General features: G+C 44.2%; 1 protein-coding gene across 4 annotated transcripts in view; it reads left to right on the top strand.

The window, feature by feature from the left end:
- ELF1 (E74 like ETS transcription factor 1) overlaps nucleotides 1-19,064 on the top strand; it is a 235,828-nt gene that overhangs the window by 168,424 nt on the left and 48,340 nt on the right. The gene's annotated exons all lie outside the window — the stretch shown is intronic.

The following is a 19,064-nucleotide window of genomic DNA, read 5'->3' as shown; positions in this document are numbered from 1 at the left end:
GAATAATCTAGTTCCTGTCTAGTTCCGACTGTCATGGTGATCCTCCTGTTTGAATACCTTCCCACCTGGAACAAGTAGGAACCTGATTTGACTTATTGCACACTTCTTCCATTTTCAGAAGGAAAGGTCAGCACATTAGCACTCATATTACTCTCAGTACAATTTTTTGTTAAAGTGAACCTGTCATAAACTTAAAAAAAATGCAGGCTAAAGAACAGAAAAAAAGTATTCTGACTACTTACTGTACATGCAGTGTTTTTTCGTGTCGTGAATTAATGTATTCACATGCAATATGTCTTTTAAATGTGATCATTCCAGGAGAGTAAATTTCCTAGCACTGCGCCCTCTCTCCTTGCATATAATAGCCCTCTCCTCTTCTGGGAGTGTCTGATTGCTGTCTGTGGTGGCCCAGCTCCTCCACCACTCACCTCCCTACATATCCTTTTATGTAGCTGCCAGGGGACAAATAAGTGGAATGCTATTCTATGTCATTTGAGTGGCAGCTCATCCAAGATGGTGGCACACAGCAGCAGTCTCAGGGCTTTTAGGATAGGTTCACACTGCTGCAATGCAATTTTGATTTGATTTTCAGTGTGAATATGTGGTGGTTGGCTTATTCTGTGGGCTCAAAACAATGTTGGGTTCACACCAAAATAGTACAGGAACCTTTTTCAAAATCTCTGTGCTGAGTTGCATTGATGTGAATGGGCACCATAGAAAACAATGTGATTTCTATTGTCATGCAATTCTGTGTTAGGCCGGCCATACATGGAGCGAAGTTCTTTCCTGCAACTATGGTTTGCAGGAAAGAAATTTGCTTGGTTTCCCCATCAATACAGAATGTGATGCGGGAATCCCTCCTGCTGAGCCATTGTCTTCTCGGGACGGGGAAGCCGTCCCTGCTGGGAGAAGACAGTGATTGTTGCTAGCAGCTATAGCAGCGGCTAGCGGTTAATCGCAGGTAAAACCCAGCAGGGTGGCTTTACCTAAGTTGACAGATCAATTAACTTGGTACATTCAGCCTGCCCATACAAAGTTCCTGCTGAACTGGCCGAGATTCGAATCGTTTATAGCCTGCTTTACTCAAGAAGCATCAGAACTTGCACTTGTTTGAACGGAGCCTTGCGTGTTAACGCTAAGGAGGCTCTCCAGGTTTATAAAATACCATATATTAAATGCATATATAATTATAAGCGAAGATCTTTGTTGAAATCAATTGTGTGGTCACAGGGTCTGTTCATATTTAAGCTTTCCTGCAGCCAAAATAGTTTTTAGATTAAGTAGAGAAGTGTTGGAATCTTTGACCACTGTTTTTTGCTCTCTAGGTCCTTATTGGGTAGTTTTTAACTTCCGGTCTTACCGATTTCAACTATTCCGAGGCTAGAAAAAAATAGCGATGTGAGGAGAAATCCCCCCACCGTTGGCAGATGTATGCTGCAGTTATTAGATTCTTTTTTTCTTTTGCTCCATAAGTGGTTTGAACAAGATACAGTTGACTGAGCAAATGCTTCTTCATGGAGAAGGTTATATAATAGCTCGCCAGCAGATGATGTAAAAGTATAATTGCATTAAATATGACTAATTAATATAGATTAATGGTGTTTGTCCTTGGCTGGTCTGCTGATGAGTTCACCCAGTGTGCCCCTGTGTGGGTGTGTCTCCAGAATTCTGTTTTTTACATATGCATTTCCTGAACATGACTTATTACAGCTGGACTTTATGTAGTGCAGCAGAAACGTGTTAAAAATGGGAAAGAAAACTGAATATCGTGCTTTATGTCTTTACAGAAGCAAAACAAAGCATTTTGCCTCGTGTTTTTTTTTTTTTTTTTTTTTTTTTTTTTTTTTTAGTAATGTCCAGTTATATAATATCTATTCATTGCTTATTACTGACATTTTAATTTTTTGGGGGAATAGAGTCAGGTGTTGGGGAATAAAAAGTGTATAGTCCTGTCTATTCAACTGAAGCCAACCATTAGGCCAGTTTCTGCCAGCTGTTTAACCAGCTTATGGCTGCAGCAGTGATCACTGTATTCTGACTGGGAAGGGGTTGGGGGGAGTCCCTGATGTCAGATGACAATAGCGCAGTGGGGGATATCACTGCATCTACATTGCTTGTGTAGATGCAGAAATCTGATTCAACAAAAAAAACTTAGTGTGTAATAAAGCCCCCCCCCCCCCCCCCCGGGGAAAAAAAAAACGTTTTCCCTAAGCTATCCAAAACGTAAAAAATTGGGCACCAGACAGTCTAAGTAATAATGCGTTAGTATGTATTGCATACTAGCTCATTATGACAGACTTGCCTGCAAACGAAGCCCCCAAGTGGTGCGTTGTCACCGCTGTAGGTGCTGCCATCTTCACCCGGTCTTCCTTACGGATTTGCGGGTTTGGGCGTATGAATGTCCAAGCCGCGATGACTTCACTCCTGTGCATGGGCACAGGAGCCTTTAATGTGGCATAATACTTTGAATGGACGGCATACTCATTACGCCATCCATTCAGTGTTCAGTGCGCATGCGCCGATGACGTCACCATCTGCAGAAATAGTAATTATCTCCTAAATATTATTATTATTATACAGGATTTATATAGCGCTAACAGTTTGCGCAGCGCTTTACAATGTGAGGGAAGACAATAGAGTTACAATACAATTCAAAACAGGAGGAACTAGAGGGCCCTGCTTGTTAGATATAGTGCACGTATAGTATATATTCCATCCACGAAGACGTCAGTGCCACAACAACAAACTGATCAGGGAGGTTTGGCTATCTTTTTTTTAATTTTTATTTATTTTTTTTAAGATAAGATGGTGCCAGGAGCAGTTTGTCCACTTCTTCCTCCTTATTTCCTCCTTCATTCACTTCAGCTGACTTTGTAACTGATTCGGGCCAGTGAGCTAATAGGATAGTTTCCAGGTGGTTGGTTGGTAACCATATGATATACCAGCCTTTTTCAACCAGGGTGCCGTGAAGTGTCTTCAGGGTTGCCTTGGCAAAATGCCTAAAAATTTATCAAAAATTGTAAAAAAAACAGGAGGTGGCTCAAGCCTGCCCTTTAGTTACACATAGCCACATTATACACTATACGACTAGACACTAGCATTCTAACATCCAAAGAGGTCATCAGTTGATAAGGAGGATGTCTGTTGCCTCCACAGCATCCTTGTTGGATCCTCCTCTGCCCCTCTCCCTCAGCACTGGGGTCACATTAGCTGACTGACTGGGAGAAATTGAGGGAAAAGAGAAAAATTGGAATACTAGTCAGTACCATTGTGCAAAAGAATATTTGCTTTGGAAGGTTAAATAACCTCTAACATTGGATGTCCTACGTTTTGGATGTTGCTGTATTATGTAAAATTTATAGAATAGCTTTTTATATTGGACGTGGGCCCCTCCCTGGGATGGTGCAACCCCCGAGTTCCCCTCCTTCCCCCCCCAAGCCCCTCTAAACTTTTGGTAGTCACTGTTGGTCTTTTGTAGTCTGCTTTGTAGCCTGTTGGTCAGAAACTATGTGGGGCGGCCCCTGTGAGGGTGGCTGAAGCCACTGCCTCCTGTTTGGGCATCTGCCCTCCCTTCCGCTGCACCTGGGTGGTCGGCTTCGCTGGGGCTCTCGTCCAGGCAGCTGGGCAACCACAAAAATTTAGATTGTGACCTACTAGGTCATGTGGCCGAGTCGGCTACCTCTGTTGGCCTTCAGTGCAGGCTCCATTGCTGCCTTGGGATCTTAATTTAGTGCTTTCAGCTCTACAGAAGCCTCCCTTTGAAAATATTCGGGAGCTTTTCCTGCTTTCGCTGTGCCAGAAGGTGGCCTTTTTTGATGGCTTTCACCTCTGCGAACAGGGTGTCGGAACTAGCGGCGTTATCCTATCGTTCACCTTATGGTAATTTACAAGGATAAGGTGGTGCTTCGCCCCTGTCCGTCATTCCTTCCTAAGATGGTCTCTGACTTTCATTTGACTGAAGACATTGTGTTGCCTACCCTATGTCCCAATCCTAAACATCCGAAGGAAATTGCCTTGCATGCCTTGGATGTGGTCCGGGCAATTGGGGTGTACTTGCCAGCTGCGCAGTCTTTTAGGAAGTCAGACTCTTTTGTGCTCAGACCTCACAAAGGGTTGTCCGTTTCCTCTGCGACCATTTCCAGATGGATCAGACAGACAGTGGTTCAGGCCTATTCCATCAAGGGTCATGGTCCTCTTTTCCCTGTCAAGGCACACTCTATTATGGCGCCTAGTAGCTCCTGGCCTTTCCGTTGTCATGCATCAGTGACGCAGGTTTGCAAGGCGGCCACCTGCTTGTTGGTGCACACTTTTACAAAGTTTTTATAAAGTGGGTGTTTTGGCATCTGTGGATGCTTCTTTTGGCTGCAAGGTTTCGCAGGCTGCTGTTTAGAGAGCCTGGTCCTCTTTGGGGATGTATTGTTTTTCAGGTGAGCTCCAGTTGTTTATGGTAGAGCTCTGTTACCTGATTGGCTATGGTTAGCCTCTGGAATTTTTTTGGATGTTTTTCCCACACCTCATGTTTAACACTGCTTTGGGATGTCCCAGTGGTTAGGAAGAATCTGGAGCTGTGTCCGTCAATGAACGAAAGAGAAAATGGGATTTTTGACTGTAAAATCCATTTCTCTGCTGTTTGACGGACACAACACCCACCCCTCCGTGGAGTTGACTTTCTTCTGACACTGCTTGTAACAAAACTGAGTACCTATAGCTGAGAGTGGGTGTATACTCCCTGGGACTGCCCAAAGGCGTGGTCGAGCTTTTTCCTGCTTGTATCCTACTGCTGTAGGGGGACAGTATAACCAATGGTTAAAAAGAATCAGGAAAAGAATCCGAAAGAATTGCTTCTAGGACTTTGACATATTCGTGTAAATAAAACCGGTCGTGTTATATCTATATTTTGTCGATCCAGTACTGCATTACACTGAACAGTACAGCTTCACAGTTTGAGTCATTGTAACGTTTATCTGAAAGTAGTTATTGAGTTTACTTTCATATTTTCATTTGATGTAAAATATTTTCATGAGGATATTAATTTACAGATTTGTAGTTTTCTCCACTATTGGCTGTCTCTCTTTCAGAAAAAAGCAATTAATACCCTTACTAACTGCTGAAATAAAACCAGGCTCACTGGCAGCTGGCTCAGCTTGGCCACTGGGAGACTGAGCCAGCTGCTCCCTTCACTCTACAACCAAGCGCTCTAGTGAGCACTGGAGGGGCAGAGCAGAGAGCTGGTGACTGTCCCTGCTCTCTGCTCAAAGCAGAGGGGAAAACTGAGCAATCAAAAGTGAGTATAAAGCCTCGTACACACGCAACAAATTTCCGCTGACCACTCGTCCATCTTTTGTCAAGAGTCGTGTCTGTTGGTTGGAATGTGCTCTAGACTGCACACAAATTTTCCTGCACGACAGAATTCTACTTCAGAAGTGATGTCATGTGTTGGATTGCTTTGTATTTGTTCTTTCATCTCTGAGCATGCCTAGTCTTGCTCATAAGATTTTTCCCCATCGAAATCTGTACTAATGAGATGAAAATCGGACGTGTTTTGATGATCGACAAAAATTTTATAGCCTGCACACCAGGATTTTTTCGGCCGAAAAGTCGGAGTCGGTTGTCGGAAGCATCATACTAACAAGCCGAAAATCGGCAGATCGGTCGTCGGACGAAAATTCCCGGCCGAATTTCCACTCGTGTGTACGGGGCTTTAGTAACAGAATATGGTAGCTTTCCTTTTATTCTGTCTGAAATCTCAGTTTTAGTAGCCCACCCCAGATAGAAAGGATAGCTTGCCGCACAATTGTGGCAGTGTTAAATTGGTAGTCTGTTAACTTGCTTCACATTTTCACTGGCAAATTATACACTTGCAGAGCACTTGAAGCACAAGTTCTAGTTGACACTTTTCCAATTTTTAGCATATTTGCGTGGCAAGTCGCATGAAAATTCAGCCACAGTGACAGTGTGGTGGGATGACTATTGCACAACATAACTGAAGCAGAACTTGCAGCAGACTTGCAGAATGTTTGCAAAGAAAGTAGATCAGGAATCATGCAACAAACTTGTGAAGCCTGGCAAGTCTAGCAAAAGCTTAACAAGTCATTTTCAAAATTGCAGTGCAATTGCTTGCTATCTGGGATTTACACTGTTGCAAACTAGCACATGCATTCTAATGTGCTAAACCACATGTGTCATTGTTCCACATAATAAAGTTAGTGCTATTTCCCATTCCAAGGTTTTTAAAAACACAACTTGTCCAATTTCTCTCTGCATTTATTGCATTGGGAGGTTCCATGAACTCAATGGTATCCCATCAAAATGCATATAACATGCGTTTTGATGCATTCGCAACAGGTATTAATATGCCTCAGTCAATGGCTGTTAAAGTGGTAGTAAAGGCCCTAAATAAGAAAAAATAAATAAAAAAATTCCCCCTGCAAGTCAGTGACATAATGTGCTAGTATGCACCACTGACAGGACTTGCATCGTCACCTAGTCTTCCTTACAGGTTTGGAGATTCTGGCCATTTAAATGGCCGAGCTGCGATGACCTTGCTCCTGCACATGATCACGGGAGCCACAATCGCAGCACAGCGCTCTGAATGAATGGCATACTTTAGCAGGCATTGCACAGAGCAGGTGAGTATAACATGTTATTTATAAAAAACAAATCCTTTCCAATCACTTAGACCCCGTTCACACTGGGGCGATCCGACTTGCCGGGGCGACCTCACAGGTCGCGGCGCGCAGCTCGCACCGCGACCTCGGAGTACCCGGCACGGACTTCATAACATTGAAGTCAATGCAGGTCGCTCCAGGTCGCCCCAAAGAAGCTCTGGACCCTTTTTCTAAGTCGGAGCGACTTGTGTCGCTCCTATTAGAACGGGTCCACAGCTTCTCTATGGCAGGTGACCTATGGCGACCAGGTCGCCTGACAGGTCGCCCCAGTGTGAACGGGGTCTTAAAATACATATAGCAGTTGATCTTGTTCAAATGAATCTCTTTGTTTTTAAACAGCATGGTTGTCAGATAAGGGAAAACAAGTGCAACACCACAAGAAAGTTGATGGAATTGTGATTGACACACAATGTCTCTGGCAGCAGGGGGCCATTCTGGAGACCAGCATTGGCATTCACATGAAAAAAATAAAGACACAAGCGCAGTGCTTTGTGTCTATCAGCAGCTGTACACACAGCCCAGCCAATGGGTGACACAGTGCTGTGTGAGCTTTCAGCTTTATGACTAAGGCTCCATTCACACCTGGGCGTTTTCAGCTCCAAAAACGCTCAAAAGAAACGCTTCCAAAACGCCCAACAAGTAAAACCCCATTCATTTAAATGGCCCCTGTTCACATCTGAGCGTTTTGCAAAACGCCTGTAGCTGAAAAAAGTACATGAGCTTCTTTTTGGGCTGATTACCAGCGTTTTTGATAGATGTCAATGAAAAACGCCTGAAAAAAATCGCGGTAAAATCGCGGTAAAAATCGCTGTAAAAAACGCTACGCTCAAGTGTGAATGCAGCCTAAGCAATCTGCACACCGTCTGACATTTGTTCATTCATTGGCAAGGGGGTGCAGCCACAGCTAGCATTAAGAGTTGTGTTTAGGGGACAATGAGGCCTCTAGTCAGAACAAGACCAAGTACTATATTTTTATTTGTAAAAAAAAAAAAAAGTTAACAATAGTTCATCTTTAACATCTGTATGATATAATTGTTGACAGTTGTGAACATTTTTTGCTTGGCACTACTATAGGGAATATGAAATTAGTTTTACATACATTTTTTTAATATGTTAAACTATATTCTTATTCTGCATTCTTGTTTGGTCTGCTGCCGAGTTGACGTAGGGGCTTGACAGGATTATGTGTGTAAAAATAAGGTCACCTGATTGTTTCGCCCCCGCCCTTTTAGACATACTGACTTAATTATCGACTCATCTCATAACTAACACAGGAATGATGGGTTAGCTGTTTCCAGTGAACAGGGAAGCAGTACATTCATTTCTTGTGAATTGTGCAATACAGAAGAGCTAATGGTCTTCTTACAGCAAAAAGTAGAAACGTAGCCAAATGTAAAGTGAAAAGCCACTGCTGGATGAAGATCACAGTAGGGACATAGTAGTCATTGAGAGGAACAACAATTCCCAGCAGGGGACACGCTGTCTGACACACCTGGAAGAACACTAGTGGTACTAGTTGCTCTGCAAGAGACCGAAGAATGGACTTCCTGCTCATCAGAAGAGTGGTTTTTAATATATTCTTTTACAATCTAATGGCTTGCGTTCTCCTATCAATTGGGTAACTTTAAACATGTAGGTGTGGATCAGATAGATGAACATGCATGTTTGTATATATGTATATAGAGAGGGGACTACTCAGCAGATGCCCAAGGAACTGGGTTTTCTTTGGGAAAAACAAGTGATCAGCTGAGAAAATCGAATTCAGCGGTTTGGTTCTCACACAGAAAGGAGAGGTAAGGCTGGCCATAGATGGGTGTTTTTTTTTTTTTTTCCAGCCACCCAGCAGGCTGATTTAATAAGAACGAACGGATTTCTCACCCTCACAAGCAATGTGGATGGAGGAATCCTCTTCGCTGTGCTATTGTATTCTGACAGCGGGACTCCTCTGCTGTCAGAATACACTGATGATGATGCTGCAGCTGCTGGCCAAGTGACAAATTTTCAATATTCCCGTTTTGACAGAAGTCAGGTTTGTAATTAACTTCTTTCAAGCTGGAATGGCCATAGATTTATTTATTTTATTTATTTCAGGTACTTGTATAGCGCTGTCAATTTTCGCAGCGCTTTACATATACATTGCACATTCACATCAGTCTATGATTTGAAATTCGACCATTCCCTGCTAAACTGGTCAAAATCCAATCCATCTATTGCCAGGAAGATATTGTACAGTGTTTGCCTGTTATTAGCTGGACTTAAGCCCCGTACACACGTACTGATCGCCGGCCGAACGATCGGCCGTCTTTTGTCCAGGGCTGTCGTGTCTGTTGAAAACTGCAAAAGACTGCACACGAATTTTGTCGGCCAACAACAGCCGACTGCAGAAGTGATGTCATGTGATGGTTAACTTTACTTGTCTTTTTTCTTTTCTGAGCATGCCCAGTCTTGCTAATCTGCTGTCTGTCGGCCGAAATCTGTACTGACTGGCGAACAATCGGCCGTTCTGGTGACGGCCAACAAATATTTTAAAGTCTGCACGACAGATTCGGTTCGGCCGAAAATGCGCTGTCGGGTGTCGGAAGCATCATACTAACAAGCCGACAATCGGCCGATCGGTCGGCGGCCGAATATTTACGGCCGACAATCGGTACGTGTGTACGGGGCTTTAGTGCTGATCATGTCTGTAGGCAACCTTATGGCCCATACACACAATCAGAAAAAACAACGCTTCCAAAGTGATTGTATTATAATCTCATTGTTGGTCTGCAGCTTTTGAGAGCCGATCACAACAATCTGATGGAACAAGCACAAAAATGTTCTCGTACGATTTTCATTTAAACAGTACAGTTGTTATTCGGAAAAAATACAGTACAAATACACTACAACACTGGCCATAAAACATAAGAATTCTTTTCGTTCAGGCCGGGGGCTGGACAAAAAAAAGACAAAATATTCCTCCATCCACCCTAAAAAATAATAATAATAATAAAAAAAAAAATAATATACATATATACATATACATATACATAAATACAGTGGGTACGAAAACCCCCTTAAATTTTTCACTCTGTTATATTGCAGCCATTTGCTAAAATCATTTAAGTTCATTCTTCTTCCTCATGAATGTACACATAGCACCCCATACTGACAAAAAAACACAGAATTGTTGACATTGTTGCAGATTTATTAAAAAAGAAAAACTGAAATATCACATGGTCCTAAGTATTCAGACCCTTTGCTCAGTATTTAGTAGAAGCCCCCTTTTGATCTAATACAGCCAGGAGTCTTTTTGGGAAAGATGCAACAAGTCTTTCACACCAGGATTTGGGGATCCTCTGCCATTCCTCCTTGCAGATCCTCTCCAGTTCTGTCAGGTTGGATGGTAAACGTTGGTGGACAGCCATTTTTAGGTCTCTCCAGAGATGCTCAATTGGGTTTTCAGGGCTCTGGCTGGGCCATTCAAGAACAGTCACGGAGTTGTTGTGAAGCCACTCCTTCGTTATTTTAGCTGTGTGCTTAGGGTCATTGTCTTGTTGGAAGGTAAACCTTCGGCCCAGTCTGAGGTCCAGAGCACTCTGGAGAAGGTTTTTGTCCAGGATATCCCTGTACTTGGCCGCATTCATCTTTCCCTCGATTGCAACCAGTCGTCCTGTCCCTGCAGCTGAAAAACACCCCACAGCATGATGCTGCCACCACCATGCTTCACTGTTGGGACTGTATTGGACAGGTGATGAGCAGTGCCTGGTTTTCTCCACACATACCGCTTAGAATTAAGGCCAAAAAGTTCTATTTTGGTCTCATCAGACCAGAGAATCTTATTTCTCACCATCTTGGAGTCCTTTAGGTTTTTTTTAGCAAACTCCATGCAGGCTTTCATGTGTCTTACACTGAGGAGAGGCTTCCGTCGGGCCACTCTGCCATAAAGCCCCAACTGGTGGAGGGCTGCAGTGATGGTTGACTTTCTACAACTTTCTCCCATCTCCTGACTGCATCTCTGGAGCTCAGCCACAGTGATCTTTGGGTTCTTCTTTACCTCTCTCACCAAGGCTCTTCTCCCCCGATAGCTCAGTTTGGCCGGACGGCCAGCTCTAGGAAGGGTTCTGGTCGTCCCAAACATCTTCCATTTGAGGATTATGGAGGCCACTGTGCTCTTAGGAACCTTAAGTGCAGCAGAAATCTTTTTGTAACCTTGGCCAGATCTGTGCCTTGCCACAATTCTGTCTCTGAGCTCTTCAGGCAGTTCCTTTGACCTCATGATTCTCATTTGCTCTGACATGCATTGTGATCTGGAAGGTCTTATATAGACAGGTGTGTGGCTTTCCTAATCAAGTCCAATCAGTATAATCAAACACAGCTGGACTCAAATGAAGGTGTAGAACCATCTCAAGGATGATCAGAAGAAATGGAAAGCACCTGAGTTAAATATATGAGTGTCACAGCAAAGGGTCTGAATACTTAGGACCATGTGATATTTCAGTTTTTCTTTTTTAATAAATCTGCAACAATGTCAACAATTCTGTGTTTTTCTGTCAGTATGGGGTGCTATGTGTACATACATGAGGAAGAAGAATGAACTGAAATGATTTTAGCAAATGGCTGCAATATAACAAAGAGTGAAAAATTTAAGGGGGTCTGAATACTTTTCGTACCCACTGTATATATAATATATGTTAGGCTCCCCCCCCCTCTGTTTTTACCTGGTGATCTGGCCAGTAACACCTGTATTAGAGTGCCCCCATTCTGTATAAAGGAGCATGGGGGCATCTTTGGGCTGCAGCATTGTCAGTCTGGGGGAAGAGGAATGTTAGATGTACTAGCAGATTTAGATACACTGCCAAATGGAAACCAAACTCCAGCTCACACTGCACTTTCACAAGCAGTTGCAGCAAGTTTTTTTTTCTTTTGGGATAAAGATTTTACATTAAATTAAAATCTGATCCTTTTAAGCATCCCTGTCAGTGGTAAACGATTTGTCTCAACACTGCAGAATTTGCAGGATAACTGTCAAAACTGGCTGGATCAACAGATTAAAATAAAGGAGATAAAGCCTAAAAAAAGAAAACGAATGCAGCCATCACATCTAAGAATTGATAAGCTGCAATATAATAAATGCTTGCTTTTGGGTTTAATGCCACTCAAAGCAGTGCGGACGAATCTCCCAAATAGCTGCTGCTACTGTATTTTGACAGCCGGCGCCATTAGCTGTCAAAATACCTGAACAGTACCTGTATATGCATGAACGCAGGCAATAGCCATTAGCAATAATCACTGTGCCCCCTCCCTGCTGAGAGAACACAATAGCTATGTGGGAGGGATTCCCCCATCAACACTGACTGGTTGCAGGAAAGTTGCAACAGTTTATTATTGTATGGTTCCAGGAAAGAAAAAATTGTATCATCTATTGTCTTCACACTGTGAAGGACAGTTTTAACCTAGCCTGGATGGTGTGGACTTGCATTTGAATGTCTGTGTTTCTGGCTTCAGGTTAGGTGGTGAGGCAAGGGAATGTTTAAACAATTTAAAGCACAGTAAATATTTTACTATTGATTTCTTGTGGGTCATTTAGGCTTCAGTTGTATTGTGTCTCTTTTACATGCCTGTTTATCTTGGTGAATGCAGGCCCTTGTGCGGTGAGGTCATGGAGATCTGTGATCTCATTCCCAAGCTGCCTGTAATTCTCCATTAGTTCCTGCTGTCAGAGCGTCTGCACACACACAGCTGGGTGGAGGGTGTGTTTACATGAGATATTGGAGGAATTTCTAGCTCTCCCCTTCATTATTGACGTAGTCTGATGATAGGGTCTTGGTGCCCTCTAAACTTGAATTCAATTTAGCCTAAACTTCCTTTGCCTACTTTACTAAAGTTTACAGCATTGCATTTGCTAGTGGCTAACTCCTTTTGTCGTTAATTGTCTTTGTAAATTTACACAGTTGAATTAGCTTAGAAGATATGACAGAATAGCCAGCTGGAGCTATATTAAAAGTGATATTTGCATGGAAAACTACAGCTTTATTAAGACTCTTGTTTGCAAATCAATCAGCAGTCATTCACGATTGGTTACCTTAAAGTCTATAGTCTATAAATAACCTTAGATCTAATTAAATAGCATAATATAAAGTAGAAGCTACTTAGGCTCCTTTCACACTATCCGTCCGTCGGACGGATTCCGTTTTTCTCAGCGGGGGATCGAGCAACAGGAGGACAGCTGTGTCTCCGCGCTGTGTGCGGAGACACAGCTGTCAGTTCCCCATGCATCTCTATGGGGGAAATCGGATGGGAACGGACCGTTGGTCCGTTCTCATCCGATCCCATCTGATCCGATCCGCTGGACGGATGGAAAATAGGGTTTCCATCCGTCCAGATTTGACGGATCGGATCGGGTCGGATGTCAGCGGACATGTCTCCGCTGACATCCGATGCCCCAAAGGGATGCATGGGGGGACCGTTCAGATCCGCCAAAAAAACGAACAGGTGGATCTTAAGGCCTGTGTGAAAGGGGCCTTAAGTAATATGTTTAAAAATTTGAATGTAACCAATTAAAGAGGAGCTCCAAGCTTCACCCCGTAAATGTAAAGTCAGCAGCTACAAATACTGAAGTTGCTGACCTTAAATATAATAATTATTATTATACATGATTTATATAGCGCCAACAGTTACCTCTCCAGGGATCCAGTGATGTCCTCACCCGAGCCAATTCTTCAATCTGCTTCGGGTCCAAACACCTGCATTTTACCGAATGAAAAATGGCTTGCGGCTTCACAGCCAGTTCCCCACGGCGCATGCACGAGCCTGGCTGTGCTTTGTGAATGGTCTTGCAGTCTTCTGGGACCTGTGATTTGTCCCAGAAGGCTGCAGGATTGAAAAAGGGGTGGAGGAGGACTTTCATCTCAGATTACCATGGTGCAGAGGACCAGTCATCAGATGGCCATCTTGGTAGAGACAAGATTTTTTTTCCTCGTGTCAGAGCCTCCAGCAAGGAGAAAAGTGAGCAGCACAGCAGTGATATTAGCCCTCCGAATATCATGAGAATAGCAGTCAGAGGCAGCTGTACCTTAGATCTCACACTGCAGATATACAGCTATGAGGCCGTACCTGGAAGTACAATACTGACTGAGATAAGACTGCAGAGTGCACAGACGCAGGGCTTCACTGAATTTCTGAGAGCATCAACATTTTTTTTTTATTTATTGAAAATTGTATTATAACAAAAAGCTTTCAATAGTATATTTAACAAAATAGAAGCAACATAAGTTTGCTTTCATTGTTACATGTATTTTAGGCTCCTTTTAGAAAAACAATTGTATTTTTTTGTTTTATTTTGTAATTGTTCATATTGGTTATATTGTACCTCTGTTGTATAGCATCGTTAGGCCCTGTTCACACCTGGGCGTTTTTCAGCTCGTAAAATGCTCATCTCTAAAGTCTCAAATCGTCCAACAAGCAAAATCCTATTCATTTCAATGGCCCCTGTTCACATAGGAGCCTTTTGTTGCCTGAAGCAAAACACCTGAAACTCAAAAAAGTACACAAGCTTCTTGTTTGGAAGCGGTTTTGTTAGATGTCAATTCCTGCCTCCAAACACCTGCAAAAAACGCCTGAAAAAATCCCCAAAAAACGCTTGAAAACAATCAGGGCCGGACTGGGAATAAAAACCAGCCCTGGAAATAATTTCATACCAGCCCCATAGCATTATTATACCGGCCCAACAGCATAACGCCATTATTTTCCTGTTCATAAAAGGGAAAACCATGCATTTTAAAGCACATGTTAAGCGTGTATTATATGTAGATAAAACAGATATGAAATCACATAGGGTTTTATATATATATGTATATAGATAGATACATAAATACTGTTCCAGTTAAAAGTGGAGCAATTATCAAGAACAGTCCACTTATTGTGATGGTGATATATTACCAGAATAAAAAACAATCAAAGTCTGGCAGCGGTGGTGGTGAGGGGGGTGGCTGCTGCGGTGGTGGTGGTGAGGGGGGTGGGATCGGTGGTGGTGAGGGGGGTGGGATCGGTGGTGGTGAGGGGGGTAGGATCGGTGGCTGCGGTGGTGGTGATGAGGGGGGGTGAGATCGGTGGTGGTGAGGGGGGTGGCTGCGGTGGTGGTGAGGGGGGTGGGATCGGTGGTGGTGAGGGGGGTGGTTGCGGTGGTGGTGGTGGTGAGGGGGGTGGGATCGGTGGTGGTGAGGGGGGGTGGCTGCGGTGGTGGTGGTGGTGAGGGGGGTGGGATCGGTGGTGGTGAGGGGGGTGGGATCAGTGGTGGTGGTGGTGAGGGGGGTGGGATCGGTGGTGGTGGTGGTGAGGGGGGTGGGATCGGTGGTGGTGAGGGGGGTGGGATCGGTGGTGGTGAGGGGGGGTGGCTGTGGTGGTGGTGGTGGTGAGGGGGGTGGGATCAGTGGTGGTGGTGGTGAGGGGGGTGGGATCGTTGGTGGTGAGATCGGTGGTGGTGGTGGTGAGGGGGGTGGGATCGGTGGTGGTGAGGGGGGGTGGCTGCGGTGGTGAGGGGGGTGGGATCAGTGGTGGTGAGATCGGTGGTGGTGGTGGTGAGGGGGGTGGGATCGGTGGTGGTGAGGGGGGTGGCTGCGGTGGTGGTGGTGAGGGGGGTGGCTGGGAGGGGGGCAGTATAGAGCAGTATAGGGGGACAGTATGGGGGGGCAGCATGATGGGAGGGGGACAATGGAGGACAGTATGGGGGGAGGGGGGCAGTATGGGGCGGTGGGAGCAGAGTGACAGTCAGTTGGACACCTGGAACGCTATACTTGCAAGCAGTGTATTTCCTGACACTCTGCTGTGGCAGAGATTGTGTTTGTACTGTGCTCTACTTGAGCGTCCTCGGGGCAGAGAGCATTTCTCCTACCTGACCCAGTGGCAGCTGGCAGGAACAGCTGTGAGACAACAAGAAGCGGGAGTTGAAGCCGGCCGGAGTCGGGGGGCGGAGCTGGGAGGCGGTCCTAGGAACAGATGACTAATTGTGAATACAGCTAGCGCCAGGCTGGATAGGAGGTCCGGTGGGGAGGCATATGGTAGAAATGATCCCGCCCCTGCAGCCACTGAAAGCCCTGCAGGAGCCAGGAGGAGATCGGTTCTCCTATATGTCGCCCCTCCTGCCCGCCTATACCCCCTCGTGCTAGCTGTATCCACAGTGTGAAGAAGTGACAAGCAGGTGTGCGTACCTAGGACCGCCCCCCAGCTCCGCCCACAACTCCGGCTAAGGCAAGCTATCTATGTACAAACTTGACAGAGGACCTGTGCGGGCTCCCTGCAGGCTGCTATAATTACGCCTCTGTCATACACAAGGAGGGGAGGAGGGAGAAGAGGACTTTGACGCTCCTCCCCTCTGTCTCAGATCACGGAGCACCGTCCCGCTCTTCTGTGCACCCGGCCACCCCCCGCCGCCCGGGATTGGTCCTGGGCACCGCAGCAGCTGGCCACAGTCCAAAGCGGCCCCAGGGCAGGCAGCCTACCGGGAAATTTCCCGCTATCCCGGTACGCCAGTCCGGCCCTGAAAACAATACCCTCAGCTGTGAATGGAGCCTTAGGATTTTATATAACTTTTAGGTTTGTTTAAATTTAGGCAAAATAGTAATTTTCCATCTACTTTGTAATAAATAATTTAGGCTAGTGAGATTTTTTTGAGCACAAGAGGTGTGGCTCATTGACCTTCGGTTGGCAATTCTTGTCATTGTCACCCTGGAGGCAGCCAGTGTGTGTGTATCGTATCACTCACTTGACACTGAAATGTAATTTTCAGTCAGCTTGGCCTTTAAATTCTTAAAGTATGAATGTGAACTTTCTGCATATTTGCAGCCATTACTTGCAGCTATATTGCCTTGTAATGTTAGCTCCTTTTGGTAAGCGAGGTGTAAAACAGCTACTGCGCGTTATATATATTTACTTTATATAGAAATATAAAGTGACAGCAGAAAAAGACCGAGTAGTTCATCGAGACTGCTGATTTTTTAAATTTATTTTTTGTTAACCTTATTGTCTGAGTATAGATCTATGTTTGTCCCAACCATGTTTGAAGCCATTTACTGTTGACTGTCTCGCTACCTCTGCTGGTGGTTTACTCCAAGCATCAACTACCTATTCAGTAAAATAATTGCATATTATTACCACTGAGAGGTCCTTTTTAGGCCTCAACCAATAATTGTCTCCTGTTTGGACCACTGGAAACTGTGGCGGGCAATAAATATCCCTCAGATAACGTAAGGCCCCTTTCACACATGTTGTCCGTTTGTCTGTTTTTCATCCATCCGTTAATGGATGAAAAATGGATGTTAACCACTTGCCGACCGCCACACGACTATCTACGGCGGCGGTCAGCCCCTCACAGGCAAAGTGACGTAGGTCTACGTCGCTCGCCTGTGAGGGTTTAGGGAGCGAGCGCGCGCCGCCGGAGGCGCGCTCCCGCTCCCGCGTGGTCACGGACCCCCCCCGCGCGTGTGACCGGCGGACCCGATCGCCGCCGGCCACTCTGCGATCGGCGGGGGAGAGGGAGAAAGTCAGGCAGCTTGTGTAAACAAGCTGCCTGTCATTCTCCTCTCTGTATGAGAGCTGATCACATGGATCTACTATGTAGATCCATTGATCACTCTGCATACAGTTGAAGCCACAGCCAATCACAGTTAGAATCACGCCCCTAGGGACACACACAGCCCCTCCCTCTCAAATAAAGTTAACCCCTTCACTACCAGTGTATTTTTACAGTAACAGTGCATATATATAGCACTGATTACTGTAGAAATGTCACTGGTAACCCCAAAAGTGTCAAAAATGTCAGTCAAGGGTCCGATCTTTCCGCCGCAATGTCGCAGTACCGCAAAAAAAATCGCAGATCGCCGCCATTACGCGTTAAAAAAAAAAACAACAAAAATGACAAAAATCTTTCCCTTTGTTAGTAAACGCAATAACTTTTGCGCAAACCAATCAAAATACGCTTTTTGCGATTTTTTTTTTACCAAACATAGGTAGCATAAAACAAATTGGCCGAAAATATTAAAAAATTTTGATTTTTACATTTTTTTTGGGGGAATTTCATATAAAAAAAAGGGAAAAATATTGCTATTTTTGCAAAATTTACGCTCTTTTTTTGTTTATAGCGCGTGATCAAAAAATCGCACAGGTGATCAAATACCGCCAAAAGAAAGCTCTGTTTGTGGGAAAAAAAGGACGCCAAATTCGTTTAGGTACAGCGTCGCACGACCGCGCAATTGTCCGTTAAAGTCACGCAGTGCCGAATCGCAAAATACCCTCTGGTCGTTTAGCAGCCAAATCCTCCGGGGCTTAAGTGGTTAATGCATCTCTATGGAATAACTGATGTAAATGGATGATCATCCAGTTTACATCCATTATCTGTTTTTTAAACTGATCAAAGCTCTATTTTTCTTCCATTAAAAAAAACGGATCAGACAAATGGTCAGTTTTTATCCATTTTTGCATTGGTAGTGAATGTAAAATAAGGGCTCTTTCACACGGGCGTTCCGTATGTCCGTTTTTCATCCCATCCGTTTGCGGATGAAAAAACGGACATAATGTATCTCTATGTAAATACGGATGTCATCGGATGATCATCCTCTGACATCCGTTTTTTGTCAGTTCAGTTCAGTTCAGTTTTTTTGAACGGAGGAGAACCCTATTTTTTCTTCCTTTCAAAAAACGGAACGGAAGCAAAAACAGATGTCAGTGGTGTCATCCGCAGACATCCGTATTTACATAGACATGCATTATGTCAGTTTTTCATCCGCAAACGGATGGAATGAAAAACGGTCATACGGACCGGATGACACAAGTGTCATCCGTGTCCGTTACAAAAAAAAAAAAAAAGGACCTGATCGGGCAAAAAAAAAAGGAACGCCCGTGTGAAAGAGCCCTAAGCTGATGAAAAACTGATGACCACTGATGATGATAAAAAAAACTGATGACCACTGATGAAAAACTGATAAAAAAAAAAAAAAACTGATGACCACTGATGAAAAACTGATAAAAAAAAAAAAAACTGATGACCACTGATGATGATAAAAAACACTGATGACCACTGATGAAAAACTGATAAAAAAAACTGATGACCACTGATGATGATAAAAAACACTGATGCCCACTGATGATGATAAAAAAAACTGATGACCACTGATGAAAAACTGATAAAAAAAAAAAAACTGATGACCACTGATGATGATAAAAAAAACTGATGACCACTGATGATGATAAAAAAAATCTGATGACCACTGATGATGATAAAAAAATCTGATGACCACTGATGAAAAACTGATAAAAAAATGGATGACCACTGATGACCAGTGATAAAAAGCTGATGAATGCTTCATCCAATTTGAACTGATGAAATGAACGATCCGCATGGGTGAAAGGGCCTAAAGGGCCACA

Source organism: Pelophylax lessonae (assembly GCF_965119305.1).
Source record: "Pelophylax lessonae genome assembly, chromosome: 2".
Classification (NCBI taxonomy): Eukaryota; Metazoa; Chordata; class Amphibia; order Anura; family Ranidae; genus Pelophylax; species Pelophylax lessonae.
This window is presented reverse-complemented; position numbering and strand designations above follow the sequence as displayed.